At 44.8% G+C, this 16,374-nt stretch overlaps 1 protein-coding gene across 1 annotated transcript in view; it reads right to left on the bottom strand.

The window, feature by feature from the left end:
* Positions 1-7,255, bottom strand: part of snap25a (synaptosome associated protein 25a) — a 32,990-nt gene extending 25,735 nt beyond the window's left edge. The window contains exon 1 of the mRNA XM_026194318.2: positions 7,072-7,255. The gene's annotated coding sequence lies outside the window, so the exon portion shown is untranslated. The remainder of the gene's footprint in view (positions 1-7,071) is intronic.
* Positions 7,256-16,374: the final 9,119 nt, after the last annotated feature.

Below are 16,374 nucleotides of genomic sequence, written 5' to 3'. Positions count from 1 at the left end.
ATCGTCCAGCTGACTGTGGCTTGAAGCTGATGTTGCAGCTTCATTTGCTATCAGAGAGACTGAAGGTAAAGACGAGCCGAGTGTCCAGATCTCTCTGCTTATTGGTGGACAGAGCAACATGCCAGCACTGCAGACGCCGTTTACTCTAAGCTGCTGTGGAAGAGTGGACATAAAGAAGAGACGCGAATGAAAAGCACACCACACATATACAGTACTGTGCAAACGTCTGCAGCCACTCTTCACTTCTTTGTATTTTGTTATAAAAATGTGCAATAGATGCACTGACTCATGGAGACGTGCAAACATAAGTGCAGACTCAGAATATAAAACCAGTTTAATGAGCTTGAAAGTCGATATTTGGTGGGAACACGTTTATTCTTCATTCTTTCTCTTCAGGCTCAAACTGCTTCTGTAACCTTGAGCTCAGTCTGTGACTGACAGCTTTCCATTGTATGTTTCCTGTACACAAATGCTTTTACTGCATTTGCAGTGTGTTTGGGATTATTGCCTTGCTGTAAAGTCACATGATGATGATGCAGCTGTTGCCCATCAGCCTCTTTCCCCGCGGTGCTGCACGGTGCCTCAATATCTGGTCCTTTTCTGGCTGTAGATGGTTGTTCCTGTTTCTTGAGGACATGACTTATGCAGAGAGTTTTTAGGGCCTTTTACCCTCCACTTGCTCAGATTCCCTCAGTTCTTTAAGGACACACTGTACAGCATCAGTGGGATCATCCAGCCTTGTTGGGTTAGGGCAGCAGACATGCTTCGTTCTGCCTGTCAAACTGTGCCGTCGTTGACATTTTTGATTGATTCAAGTAAAGAAACAGGAACAAATAATGTTTTTGCATTTTTGCTGAAAGAGATCATTTACAGTTGTCTGCTAAGTGCGGACACAACAACGGTGCATCCTTTGAGCTTTTTATAAAATGTATCAATGATTCATTGATTAGTTACTACATGTAAGTAACTCAAGTATCAAAACATGGACAAGACTGAAAATGAGTGAAAAGCAGCGAATGAACGCTCGGGAGTGTCTTTGTGCTCACAGCCAGCCTCTCAGGGTGGCTTTTTGGGTTCATTGTGCGCCGCCACACGGGGCACACGCCGCCACACGGGGCACACGCCGCCACACGGGGCACACGCCGCCACACGGGGCACACGCCACCACACGGGGCACACGCCGCCACATTAACTGCCATGTGGTTGCTGCAGATGAGGTTCTGGCTGCTTGGAGGGCTGTGGAGATTTGACATCTGACAAGCAAAACATGACAGGGATGGATGCTCGTGGGGTGATGTTGGCAGTAAAGCTGGAAGGAGGAAAACAAGGAAGCATCAGATTAGGTGGTTCCAGAGGAGGAGCAACAGTCCTGTTTTGAATTAGAAGCACAACCTCTCCTGTTTTACGACGCAATAAACATCAGGGCGGTGGGATGTGAAGGCTCTGGAAAAAACCACAGCAGAAGTTCTTTTTACACCATGTTTGAAGGAATCCCAGACAGCAGAGGGCGGCGGCAGGATGTCTGCTGTGTTAGCGACGCTGCAGCACGCACACCGTCAGACTGTTACACCATCATCAGTATGGAGGCCTTTCATTGCTGCTTCAGTCACAGTTGTTTGGCACTGGGAATGTCGCTGACACAGTCTCCATCCTGAAACTCTGAATTCCAGTCTGCGAAACCATCCGGCGTGACGTATTCAACTGGGAATAAGATCATAAACATAGCAAACAACAGCTCGCTTCCTTATCTGTCCAAAGCATGTGGACATAGAAAGAATTCCCTTTTTATGACAGATTTAAAAATAATGATATTTTGTTTCATGTGGATAAACTGGAGAAGCTGGACTTTTGTATTTCTTTGTGTCGGAGCGTCAGAAAGCTGCAGTCAGTCGCACACTGTCGTGTTTGTTTGCCTGCAGTAGAAGCTGCATTTCTGACCTGCTGACAGGCCCAGAAAGATCAATAACACTGATACTGTGTTTGCTCACAATGCATTTATGAGCCTTTTCATGCACTGCAGATGAGCGCTATCACAGCACATAATGGGGTTATTTTAATTAGCACAACAGAAAAATATCATTTACTGTAAAACACACAATGTTTTTGTTAGAACCAGGAAGTGACGCTGTTCAGACTAAGAAGCTCCTGTGTGTCCTGGTACAACATGCACAGCAGTCTGAACGTCTGTGTGGTGAAAGAAAAGCTAGTAAGAAGCTAAATCAGGACCAGATGCAGGGCAGCATAGATGGCCCCTCACCCAGTGACTGCATGCAGCGATGATGCAGTGGCAGTGCGTGTACACGCTATAAATGCATTCAAATACGACTTTGATACAGACCAGGCTGCTTAATGTTTCTGTAAAAGCCCTGCAGATGCTAATCTGCACCAACAACCCTCATCAGCTGCACTGCAGCCTCATTTATTACACAACTAACCCCCCCACTCAATACCACCCCACCGATCCTCCCGTGAACACCGTCTCCACGCGCCACACCGGGTCATGTTTGCACACTTGTGCGCTCACCTGAGCACACACAATGCTGTGCAATGTGCAGCGTGTAGGGCGTGTTCACGCTGACCCGAGCAGATCCATCTACCGGCTTTATGCTTCACCGACGCAGAGGAAAGATCTCTACACGTGCTTTTATTCTGAAAGACATAAAAGCTTTAGGAGCTTATGGATGGTTTACAGCACAGCGACACTGAAAGGCCCGGCTAATGGTCGGGTGAAAATGATACGCTTGAAGATACAAAATACTAAAACCACTGGCACCATCTCCTTCATACCCACACACGGAAATGTTTCCACTCCAAAATATCTGCTCTCCACAGTGAAATCGGACACGTGTCTTCCCTGGTGAACATTGTGAAAGGCTGGTTCTGGTTTACAGCTAGAATTTGGAATTAGCCTCCAAACTGTGCAGACTTTGCTTCATTTTCAGCATCTTTCTGTATGTTTATGCTATTTTCTCACAGCGTGTGTGTGTTTGAAATGATTCGGCCTGACAATCGTTCCCCGTTTACGCACCCTCTCCCTCCACCTTCCCCCACTCCCTCTCTTTCTTATTACTTTCATTTTCTCTCTCTAAATTCCCTTCATTAATCAAAGGTTTCTAACCCTGCGAGAGCAGCCGAGAGGACAGATGGCAGAGTGACGACGGGCGCGGTGGAAAGCCGAACGTGGCTTTTTGTGCCAGGAAAGCTTCAAAAACAAAAGCATCACTTGGGAGATAATATTAACTTTCTCTAGCTGTCATGTTTGCTGTGACGAGCTACAGCTGAGGTAAGATGAATAAAACTAAATTTAGAGAAGTCGCGCTGTGTGAGCGCTGAAAGGAGACTTGACGAGTGCGGTGCAGCCTATCTCTATAAATAACCATTTAGTTAAGCAACCTAATGTAATTGGACAAATCTACTGTACAAAATAAACCGATGAGTGCGACGTGAACATCAGAACATATGATCAAAAACTGCGTACGACACGCTTAGCTGAGAAGGATCAAGCCTTCTATGCAGCACAGTCTCGTCGCCGCCGGAGGGGCCATCTTGTTTCTGTGTTGTTGTTTACATACAGAGCAGGTGACAGGTTGTCACGTGGGGGCTGGCCGGACACCAGAAAGCTGCTGCCACTTTAATATCTCCACTCTGATCATTTGCAAACAAATGAGCGTTTGTTTCCTTCTAAAGCTGCTGTTTTTCTTCCCGTCTGAGTTTGACTCCGTAAGACTCTTTGATTTCTTCGTGATAGATGACAACATTGATTCTCTCTCACACGAAATTCAAAGCTGGGTCACAATTTAATCTTCAGTACAGCAAAAAACGAGAACGAAAAATATTATATGTGACCACGAGTCACAGTGAACGAGTGCAAACTCTCAATAAAAAGCCTCGGGGCTGTTTGCCAAAGTATAAATAACAGCACTTCCACTCTGTCTGCCTGGCCTCAGAGGCTGATCCTGGCAGCACGCTAGCTAAAGGAAGGAAAAATGGGTGGATTTCACATGTTGTAGTGACCTGAGAGGATTTCAGACAAAAGCAAAGGACACTTAATGACTGGTTAGGGACCATTACATGTCAAGCCTGTGAGTTTAACTTAAACGGTAAACAGCTGTAAACAGCTGTCTGTGTACAACAGCTAAAACAACTTTAGAACCATAACAGCGTTTTAGAAAACCAGATTCAATGAACAGGATACAAAATATCAAATATCAAGTGGATTTGCTGGCTGTTTAAAACTATTTGAAAGCTTTGAGGTTAGTTATGCTAAACTTGCTGAAAGCTGCTAAACTTAGCCAATAAGGCTCAATTTAATTTTAATGACATCTACTCATCTAACTCTTAACATTAGAGCAATAAACGTATTTATTACTTTTTACTTTCCAGATAGAAAAGGTTTCTTCTTCTTCCCTCAGTCAGAATGATTTAATCATCTGGATATCTCTGTGTTTCTGTTCGTCCTTTGCTCCATTTAAATCTACCACTGTAACATGAGAAATGCACAACATGTAAAAAATAAAATATAAGGTCGTCTGATGACGCTGAAGCCATTTCACAGGCTAATAATGCCTCCTATGACACATCAGAGAAGCTAACAGCCTTTCACCTCAGAAGCCACATCTTGTCCTCCTCTGGACTATGAACCTAAAGCTGGTGTGACTAATCCCACAGTGAGAACGGCACATTGGACCACCAAAGCTGCTCATGCAACAGCTCTGCTGAATCGATAAAGATGATTTTGTTTATTCTGCAGCCAAAACTTGAACTGCTCTGTGACAGCGAGACACGACCGCTGAGCAGTTTAGAGGGATGCATGTACATCTCTGCCTCCATCCTTCCCAGACTGATCTCTAGCTTCAGCTTGGATTCAGGAGCTCAGCTGTTTCTGTGATGCTGCACCTGGCTGAGTTTAATATTCAAGGTGTGAAGGAAACCCTGTGTCACAGACATGATAAGGCTTATAAATTCAATTTCAAAATTTCATTCTGTCTTTCCAGCAGATATAGAAATATCGCCCCAAATATGAGCATCTAGTTTCATTTTGGACTCGCATGAGAGGGTTTGTGTGACTGCATTTGATTATTTCAGCATCAGGCTGAAGGCCGAACTTAGAAACTCTGGAGAGGGGAGAAAAAAGCAAATAATAAGAGCTGTACCTGCACCAAAACACGCACTGCGCCGGCCGGCTCAGCATCAATCAGAGAGGCTTTAGCTTCATTTCACAGATGGCAGGCGTGAAAGTGCTCCTGTGAAATGAACAATGGCCGGGGTGTTTCTAAGAAACAATCAGTGCGTGCTGATGGTGCTGCAAGTCACCATTTATCCAGAAAGCAGCCCTTTCACAGTGTGTGCAGTATAGGCCTGGCACCCCCTCCCACCCCCTCCCCAAGTCTGCCTCGCTCCCTCTCTGCAGTCCAACCGCATAACGTGCTGTGGAAAAGCAGCAACCAGGGTATCCTGAGGGGCTTTACGAACTGTAGGCCGTCCTTTGATGCCATCGGCCTGCAGGCTCTGCTTTTAGACATGATTTTGGTTTTAAACAACGCCATCTGAGCACAGCCTTTGCTTCATGGAAAACTCACACTGCAGATTTCCAGTGACGTGCCAAACATTCAACTGAGCATGTGTCAGTAACACAGCCAGGCACTTACGCACCATGTGGGAGTGTAATGTAATTTCAGGTGCGCCAGAAATCCAAACCACTTCAGTGTCTAATCATCAAAGCTCAGGAGAAGCAACAAGCGCCTCTCTGCACCTCTACGAGCAGACGCGGTGCTGTGACTGATGGGCAGAAAAACTAGCTTAGCTACTGTTTGTTACCAAAGCCTTCAAACACGCAGACTCAAGTTAACATGGTGAGTGTGGTAAATCACAGCACGCACACACTGACAGATAACCTGGGCGGACTCTGCTGGGCTCGCCGCTCCTGCAGGTTTGGGAAAAGCAGTCAAAGGCTCCGACCTGGCAGCTGTGTCGTGGTTCATGTGTGTCTCCTACTGTCGTGGATCAGAAACACTTCAACTGTTACACGTTGTGTCGAGCTCAGGTATCGATTTAGCGCGCGAGCCAATGTGGCTTGCCTGATTGACAAGACAGCGCGTGCGGGGATCATTGACAGTTTCGTGCGTGGCCACAGACGCTGGATGGGACGCAGGAGGAGAGGGAGAGGAGGGTGTCATAGTGCGGGCTTCACCGCCGACATCCCCGGCACTGTCCTCCTTTTTCTCCCCGCACCCCTCAGCCACCTATCCACACACCTTTTCCCTCTCTGCCACGGTCACGTAGACGCGTGGCGTGGATTGGGCATGTTATGCGAAGGTACTGCGTAAAAGAAGGAAGAAGGGAGCGTCGCATTCACAGAACTCGACGCCCCCCGCCCCGCACTACTGTTTATATGGGCTACCCTCCTTCCACCGACTTCACCATGGCGCAGTTCACTATTACATGACATCCCCACAAACCACGCCACGTCCCGCGACTCTGCCGTGTTTTGTTTGGTTTAATTTCCTTTCTAGGTGGCGTGAATGCGACACGTTGATTCACGCTTCAGTCTACACCTGTTTTGAGGCTTTGCAAGGAAAACAGGGTCCCCCCCCCCGGCCCTCTTTTTACAGAGCAATAAATGCTTGAACAAAAGAAAACGACGCTGAGACGCTGATTTCACCTCCTCGGTGCGTTCTGTCTCTGGCTCTGTCCGAGGTGCTGAAGCGCTGAAAACGCCCACACTGAATATGCGCATTATAGCGCGCCGCATCCCATCCTGTCAGCTTTCCACTGCGCGTTTGAGATTGATCACCCAGGAGGTCACGCATCACCCGCCCCCCCAACCAAACCACGTCCTTTGCTTTCCTCGCCCTAACAGTGCTGCAGATCGTCCACAACACTGCCCCAACACTCAAAAGCACACACACGCACACAAATCATCTGTATCCCAGCATCATTTATGCTGAAACACACCCGACATCCACGGTTTCACTCAACACTAAACATCTTCCGCCTCGATTCGCACAATCTAAGCCGTCCCGAGGTACACGAATGGCTTCAAATCTCGCGGAAAAGCGTCTCCAGTCTTACCTGCGCCTGTTGTCGGTGTCCCGCCGTCAGTATGGGAGGAAATGTCTGCGTGTATCAACAGCTAACCGATACCAGCCTCTCTCTGTATGTGACTGCAGCAAAGGCACTGCGCGTCGGCTGGTTCCTCCTCACTTGTTCTTCAATGGGGGGGAAAGCGGTGCAGCTCTCCTCAAAGATGGCGGACACTTTTGACGTCAGCAGCAGCTTTTAATAGATAACTGTCATCGAGAGAGAGAGAGAGAGAGAGAGACTTCAAAAAGTCTTTGTTATAACGGGCAGCTGCGCGGACAGCAGCTTATCATCTGTTTAGATGGTTTCATATGCTGCTGCTGTGTGATTCATAGAGCCCAGCACATGGAAGCCAAATAGATTCAACACATCAGCTGTTCATACATCCCTACAGGCCTTTCTCTTCATGCAAGATGATCCTGCATCGTCAGTTAACACCCGACAAGTTCCTTAGAGCATTTGTAGCCTCAGAGGTGTCGGTTTGTTACACTGACAGCGTTCACTCGGTGTCAGTGGGACGTGAGTGGGGCTCTACACTATCATTTTAAATCCCACGAGTATGAGTAATCACGATCTGTGGTCACCAGAGTGGACAAAGCGACCAGCTGCCAAAGCCAAAATGTTCGGTGTCAAAACAAACCTCATCATATTGCACCGACGTGGTGCACACGCTACTGCAATATCATAAGGTATTCATCAAATTGCTACACACAAAACAGGCATGATGTCGAAGGTCCTACACCGAAGAACGTTTGCTAACATGGATGGAGAGGAACATGAGGCCTAGTAATAATGGATTGGATTTATATAGCGCTTTACAACACCACTATTCATTCACTCTCACGTTCACACACTGGTGGAGGCAGCTACAGCTGTAGCCACAGCTGCCCTGGGGCAGACTGACAGAAGCGAGGCTGCCATATCGCGCCATCGGCCCCTCTGGCCAACACCAGTAGGCAAGTAGGTGAAGTGTCTTGCCCAAGGACACAACGACCAGGACAGAGAGCCCAGGGATCGAACCGGCGACCTTCCGGTTACAGATACGCGTCCCAACCCCCTGAGCCACGGTCGCCCCAATAGTAACTTATTAATTGCACAATAATCCTCTGGTAGCTGTAACCATGGTAGCAGTTGGCGATTTCTTGGTTTGTCAAGTAAGCACAGAGTTAGATAGTGGGCAGACTGGAGGCAACTGTACCCCAGTCCTAAAGCTCACAGGAAACCAGCTGTGTGACTAGCATCGCAGAAAAGGAAAGCAGAGAAACACTCAAATATAAGCAACATAGTGTGAAGTAAAGAGTCTTCCATGAGCAGAAGCTTCACAACAAACTATAATTACGTGTCCTTGCATATGTGTCTGTTTCTGTTGAGTGAGCGGCACGTACACCTGTGGGTCATCCAACCCTCCAAGTTTAGCACCTTGTTTGTTTGCCTGATATCAGACAGAACCAGACGCGTCACTCTCTGATTCTCTTTCATGGAAACACGCAAACAAATAAAAAACAAAAAACGACGTCGTCTCTGTTTACATGTAGAGTCAACATAATGATACTAAAGGAGAACAGGTGCCAAAAATCCCACAGAATGCAGTGTTTCACTCTGTTATACGTCGTTATATGTTAAACTTTTTTGTCCCTTACAGTTTAAACATCCCCCTCAGAGTTCATACATGCAGGCCATTGCATTTTGACAGGTCGCCTTTCATGACACTGACGTCATCTCCGCTCCAAATGAAAAAATACTGAACGACAATCACGTGACGAGAGGGAAACGTGCACAAAGACAGCGACTGATGTTTCCTCAGCTCGTCTGTGGACTCAGCGGCGTGGGAATGCCCCCCTCCCCTCCAGCCGCTGCCTCTGCTCTGCACTGTAACAAATGTGTCTTCAATTACTCTGAAGCGAACCTGTCTCCTAAATGAATGATAATGATAACTCTGTACGAAAAATCCATTTGGAGAGAAGAGCCAGAGGAGAGAGGACGGGAATCAGGAGTGTGTGTGTGTTGAGGGCTGTTACGTGGCTGCAGATGTGTGTTTGAGTGTGGAGGGTGAAGAGGATGAATCTACAGGTTTCACGTTCATTCATTTTGCTCTGAAGCAACATCACAGGAGCACGGCAAACAAAATTAGGCTCTGATGGAAATGAAGGATTTAGAGTTTGAACAGAAGCATCAGAGGCTGTGAGGCCGGCACTACAGAGCAGGGTTCAGGACCTAAAGAGGTAAGCTCAGGTTTGACTCGGTCACAAAGCTGGTTCACTTTTATTGCCTAACTTATGCTGCAACACAAAAACACCACTAGCTGTCCAATCAACTCTCTGGACAACAGCGTCACCACTCCTGGAGGATCCTGTCGACCTGTGTGCTCAGATATTATAGCGAGACATCCCTCATGAGCAGACTGCCAGCAAAGCAAACTTTATTCCTTTTTCCTCTTTACTGCTGGTCTAAAACAATTTAAAGGCATCTGTTTTTCCATGTAGCTTTAATAGTGTTTCTATACTGTGGATTATTTTTCTATGAAAAATGAAATGCTACAATGCTGCAAGCAGTCATGTTTGTGATTGGTCATATATGGCGAACGGCCTCTCATTGATGGGAACGCGCATAGTTAGACTGGGAAACCCTGGGTGGATCTATCAAGCTGATAACTACTTAGTGGAAACACTTTGTGAGACTGCTGATGGAGCTGAAGCTGCATGAGGGGAGAGACAGCCCGAGTATACTGAACTTGTTTGGCAGTACAGGACACACCTTCGAGCAAACTAAGGTCAACAATCTCACACACCACTTATTGTCAGCATTATTTCAATAATAGGAGTCCCAGTTAGGAAATGTTTTATGGACTGACTGTCTTTACTTTCTGAATATTCGTAGGAATAAATCTGAGTTTTGAGTTGCAATATGTTTACTGTTACGCAAGATGAGACAGAAAAGGAGGAACAATTCATTTATTTGACCGACGCATAGCAGAGATGCTGCGTTGGACGACTCCAAGCAACTTTGCTCCAAACAGTTACCCTCTAATATTTGGCAGCCATAATATTTAAGGTTTGCCATCTTATTTTCACACTAGCATTAGCCATTGGCTCTAAACAGAAGTGCAGCCGAGGCTGGTATTTAGCTTGGCAGCTGAATGTTAAGTGTGCTAGATTAATAAGTGTTTTTAAATTGGCTGTAGGTCTGCAGGAGTGAGCATGCATGGTTGTTAATCTCTCTGTGTCAGCCCTGCGACAGACTGGTCACCAGTCCAGGGTGCACCTGGCCCAGTGTCATCTGAGAAAGGCTTCTTTTAAATGATAAATTAAAAAACACCTTATGAAACAATAATTCATAACTGTTTTTAAAACAGTTTTCACATGGTTGTTGACAACAGAAAAGAAAAACCAGGATAAACAATCCATCTATAGCGTGTCTATAAGCACATCTGGATCAATACAAAGCTGTTTAGCTCCTGCTTCTACAAGCTCCAGAGGTTTTTGCCCATTAGTCCAGTGGTAGTAATTAGATTGAATGACTAGACTGAGTAACGTGAACTCAGCAAGCACAAAAACCCCTGAATTTAAAAAGGTTCAGATTGTTACTGTTTCACAATGACAGACCCACAGCATTAGATAACAATGCAGGGCTTTCTCCACCAAATCTGCAGCTACAAGTACCAAAAAACATGCAGTGAACCTGAAACTCACAGGCCCCCGGGAGTCTGGTGTCCTGGGGGAATTACATGTGGGTAATCCAACCTCGGGCACATCTAACTTCTCATTTAAACCTGCAGATGGTTACATTCTCAAAATCGAAAGGTTTCAGTGAAGCTGCAACAAACGCTAAGTCTCATTCTGCTTCTGCTGGTTGTTTTCTTGTTTGTGTTTTTTTGCCTCCACGATTAAATAGACTCGATCCAAATGAAAACTTAAAGTGTGCCTTTAATGAGTATGTGTGCTGGGAAAATAAAGTCCAAAGAGGAAACTACATCCAAGAATCTGGGAAAAACACAAAAGCACAAAACCAAAGAAAACCAGAGAGCAGCGCGGGATCACAACGCACTGACAACCAACAAAAGACTTAAATACACACTGAGGGAAAATGGGATTGGACACAGCTGTGTGAAACACATGGGCGCAAACAATCTGGGAAAATGTGAGGAGGGGAAGTAAACTGAACACGAGGCACAAATCCTTAAAATAAAGCAGGAAGTGAAACGTGGTGAGTAAGTAAGACAACAGCTGAACTAAACTGTAAACAACCAAGAACTGAGAACATGACTAAACAGCAAAATACACAAAGAACAATACCATCAAAAATATGACCAGAAGGTAAGAAAAAGGAGTCAGGAATATAAACTTCAGACACTGGGTAGACTGGGACTATGATACTAACAATGTTTTTTACAGCAGTACGTCATTATTACAGCATGAATGTAGAAAGGGTCGCAGATGCCAACAGACTTAATAAACTGATCCGTAAGGCCAGCAATGTTGTGGGGATGGAGCTGGACTCCCTCAAGGTGGTGTCGGAGAGGCGGATGCTGTCCAAGATAAAGACAATGTTGGATAACACCTCCCACCCACTCCATGACATGTTGGTCAGTCACAGGAGCTCGTTCAGTGAGAGACTGAGATTACCCATGATGCACCACTGAACGACACAGGAAATCATTCCTGCCTGTGGCTCCCTGTACAACGCATCCACTTAACACACTGTTTGCTGCTACAACTACACATGTTTCTTTTCCAACTATTTATTTATAAGTGACTTATGTATGTATGTATGTATGTATGTATATATATGTATATATTGTACTATTCTTAGTTAGCGTATTGTCTGTCTTGTCTTAATGTTGGTTTAAAATGGAGCACTGTAACAAAAAATAATTTCCCCCAGGGATCAATAAAGTATTCTGATTCTGATTCTGATTCTGATTCTGATTCTGATTCTGAAAACAGCTGAATTTGTCGTCCAGTGATTCAGAAAAATCATTGACGATTTTGTTGTCATAGAGATTTGGACGACAGTATTATTATCATCGGTAGATTCAGGTTAATCCAGTTTCACATGTTATGAGAATTACATTTTTATTTATTTGTTTTTTTATCTGACAGATTTATCAGTTGTCTGAAACATGCACTGCCAGCCTATTTCCAGAAACTTCCCCCTGGCACTGCTTCAGTTTCTTCACCACAGAGCAAACTGTGGCTGCAAGGTCTAAAGTCTTTCCTTGTGGATTTGAGGGCGAGCTGGTCTCTTCTGTTCAGCATCTGAATATAAAGACACGCCTTAAGTTCTGATGTTATCATGATAAAGACATGAATTAAAAGCTCTCAGTGAGAGAATGAAGTCTTTACTGATCCATCGTGTGCATGTACGTGTGCATGTACGTGTGCATGTGTGTGTGTGTGTACGTGTGCATGTATGTTTGTGTGTGTGTGTGTGCATGTACGTGTGCGTGCATGCACATATGCATGTACGTGTGCATGTGTGTGTGTGTGTGCATGTACGTGTGCATGTACGTGTGCATGTGTGTGTGTGTGTGTGTGTGCATGTACGTGTGCATGCGTGTGCATGTGTGTGTGGGGAACTCGGGCGATGGAGCTTTTGCTGTAACTGTGCTTTGTCTCACAGTCAAAGAGCAAAATACAGCAAGTGGAGGGAAGATTAGCTGCAGCATTATCAGCCCTGTAGCAGACAAGCTCACACAAACTTCACAAGGAAGGTGGGAGGCTGGAGGAACTGAAGGCGGAGGAGAGAGGATGGGGGTGAGCTGTGAAAGAGTGACGAAGCAAAAAAACCAAACCCACAATAGTTACGGCCTAAAAACATAGAAAGAGATGCGAAAGAGCTGCAAGTGACAAAATCAACTGAGGCAGAAGAATGAGATTAGAGATGAGGCGAGGCAGCGATGGAGTGATGGATGGAGAGGCTGCATCTCTGTATTATGTTATATACGTGTCTCTGTGTCCGTGTGTTTGTGAAGACAGAGAGGGCAGGATGAAGCATGAGAGATGAAGCTAGTCAGCCAGGCTGAGTAGTTCAGTGTGGGGGAGGGCGCTGCAGCGGCAGCAGCAGCCGTGCTGTGACTCAGCACTAAACTCTGCCCCCCCCCCCTTCATTTCCCTCAAATATCAGCCCTTAGTCATCGTACTTAGCCATCGCACACAATTAGACCGCTTTTCATCCGTCTGTTCAGAGCTCGTCACGACGATGCGTTTTTATTTTAATGTTGCATCTGATTACAGCTGCCTGTGTTCCTGAGCATTCAACCACATGAAGCATTTACATCTGCCCAGCTCTTATTTACAGTTTTTACAGTTCAAAGGATATTTTCTGTTTGCAATTCATAAAACATCCTCATTTACTCGTTACTTTATTTAACAGTCTTAGTACACAAAATGGTCTTTAAAATGTTTAAATGTGTTGCTACAGGATAACGCATTCACAACATCAACGGGACTCCAGTGTTTTTATATTGTCGTGTTAATGCTTATTTCCTTCAGTGCATCTTGTGCTGCGTTTATATTCTGCACAGTAAAAACAACAAAAAAGCAAAAAGTTTATCTGGACAAATGTCGTAGGAGTAGCTGAAGAATCAGTTTATTAAGTCAAGGAATGAAAGACTCTATTAGTTAAACTTAACAGTGCAGTCGATGATCATTAGAAGAAAGTCTGCATTGTTTTGAAATTAGAAATGAAAACACCTACAAGGCTATTTCCAGACAAGGACACACACTTCATATAACAGTCAGTGAACACATAACAATTTGATTCGACTATTGAACAGTGGGTGGCTACTGTCAGTACTTGTAAGGCCATCTTCAGCTTCAGGGTGTGAAAACTGACGAACAATATCAACAATCTATGTGAACAGCAAAACCAGCCAGTAGGCGTGAAGCATGTCAGGGCCGGGTGCTGGCCAACTCCTCGTGCTGGAGACCCTTTCTTGGACATGGATCTAAGAGCAGGTTGCTGTGGTCTGCTCTTTGATCCAGTAGACACTCAGCATTGCTGTTGTGGGGTGCGTCCTTCTCCCATTGGTGGTGCTGGTCTCGTATTGTTCCCCTGCCACCGAGAGTACACCTCGGATGGTTCAGTGGAGGACAGCTGGTTGATTCTCCTACTTATATCTCTCTGCTGCATCTCTTCAAGCGACTGGCCTTTTTCACCTTAATGCAAAACTGCCAAGATTTCCTTCAGTTGCTCCGTTCCTCAGACTCCTATGGTTATATTTATCATTTAACATTTTAATTCAATATGTAAGTGTAATATATATAGAATTACCAGACTAGGTGATTTTTGGTGCATCTGACTGCAAGTCGTCACAGATCCCTGTCTTTGAAGAGACCATTTCAAAGGTAACAAGTCTGCAATTCTATCACACACGGTTGTAATAATTTTGATTGTGCTGTGATCTCTGTTACCCTGGTTGGACTGTAGCATCACAGAGAAAATCCCAACAATCACATTATCCACTACGAGCAGCACTTGGTGACCCCGGGAAGGAAGAACTCCCTTTTAACAGGATGAGACCTCCAACAAAGGGAAGCCACCGGCCACGAGGGGAGGTGAGAAAAACACAGAGAGGCCAAGAAACAAACACATGTACTGTAGAGGGTTGTTTAAGAGAAAGCCTCTGTTTTACTCATATCATGACTGTTGGTGCTGGATATAGCAGCATGTTAACCAAAGCAAGTAACAACACAGGATATTTTTTGATTTTTTAAAGGCTTTTAAAAATATTTTCTGTGATTTGATGGGAAACAAGAGCATTCAGAGACTGTAACTCTTACCAAAGGCTAATGGTTACACTAAAACCTTCATGTTTTATGATGTTTTTATCACAATCTGATGATGTCAGCCTGTTATTGGCATCGTTGTGTTTCTATGCTACTATATGATTTTTTTTTCCAGGTGCTAACTATGAAAGTCAAATGCTTAGTGAATCTGAGTACTTATGCTCCCTAAGGCCGAGTATATTGTTGTTAAGTTTGAAGACGATCTGTAAAAAATTGTAGGTAATATGAAATTTTTACTGATTTTCAAAGCTGACCTTGTAGTTGCACCTTGACCACACACCTCTGGTAGCCATCAGTAAGCTCCTGGCATAATTCAGGTTGGATGTTTGACTGCTCTTCTCAGCAGGATTTTTACATTTCATTTGAATAGGGACCTAGCCTAGCCTAGCCTAGCCACTTCTGCCCTTGAGACGAAGGTTTAGAAGTGTCCAGAACATCCAGACTCACTAACTCCTTTTCCCCACTGCCACCAGACTCTTGAACAGCTGACCCATTTTGCACGCCTGGTCGTCTTACATATTGAGCTATAGCTCTTTTGCGCACATCTTTTTCAAATCTCCATATTTTGTCTCCTTTTCTGACTTCAGCTATTTATTTGTACTATTTGTATTTATATGCTCTATTTCTATTGTATATATTATTCGGCATCTGTGGGTGGACAGTAAAGAAAGAATTTCATTGCACAAAGAAATGCCTTTTCTCTTGTGACACATAAACACTTTGAATCTTGGATCTAGTGCACAGATTTCAGAGGGATTGAGGTGTGATGGCTGCACTTACAGCCACACAGTGGTAATATCACCATATTAGTGCAGAGGCTTTTACATAACACTGCATTCTAAAATAAGTGCGCACATTTTAGTTTACACTGTTATGTATGATTTAATCTTTGTCTTCTGAGTTACCTTAGTTGCAGCTGCTCCAGTCGCTTGATTGAGGAGCCAAGAGGTGGAAAAGGGGCGGAGCAAGCCTTGATGGAAAGCTGCAAATTGGCTCATTCCATAACTCGGGACCATGGGGGGGATTTGGACTTCATTATGTTAGTTTCAGTTAGGTTTTGTGTGTTTTACCCCTTTTTGTGGGCTGATCAGCCACTATTTAAGTTTCCCTTTGTCTTGTTAAGTTAGGTCAGTTTGTTTGCGTTATCAGTGTTGTTGTCAACTTTGAGTAGAGTTCTGTTATTCTGACCTCTTTTATGGGCCCAAGATGTTGATTCTTTTTGCAGGATTTAACCAATTATGATTTTGGGGTTAAATAAAAAATCCTTTTTTTGGACTTTAACCTGTGCCTAAGTTTCCTTCGCTGCTCAGTCCATCACAAAGCTCAGGACTGCTAGCCTGCTGTATCCTTTCCATCTGGGATCACTATCCTGGTGCAACATCAAACTTTGTCTGAATGCAACCCTCTATCTGGTCATTTGAGGTGACATTTAAGAATATCAAGGTTGTCCTCCTCCTTCATTATTCCATCTATTTTTTACAACCTGCCAGTAGCTCTGGGAGCAAAG

Source organism: Astatotilapia calliptera, chromosome 15 (genome assembly GCF_964374335.1).
Source record: "Astatotilapia calliptera chromosome 15, fAstCal68.1, whole genome shotgun sequence".
Taxonomy (NCBI): Eukaryota; Metazoa; Chordata; class Actinopteri; order Cichliformes; family Cichlidae; genus Astatotilapia; species Astatotilapia calliptera.
The sequence above is the reverse complement of the archived record's forward strand: the minus strand, read 5'-3'. Positions and strand labels throughout refer to the sequence as shown.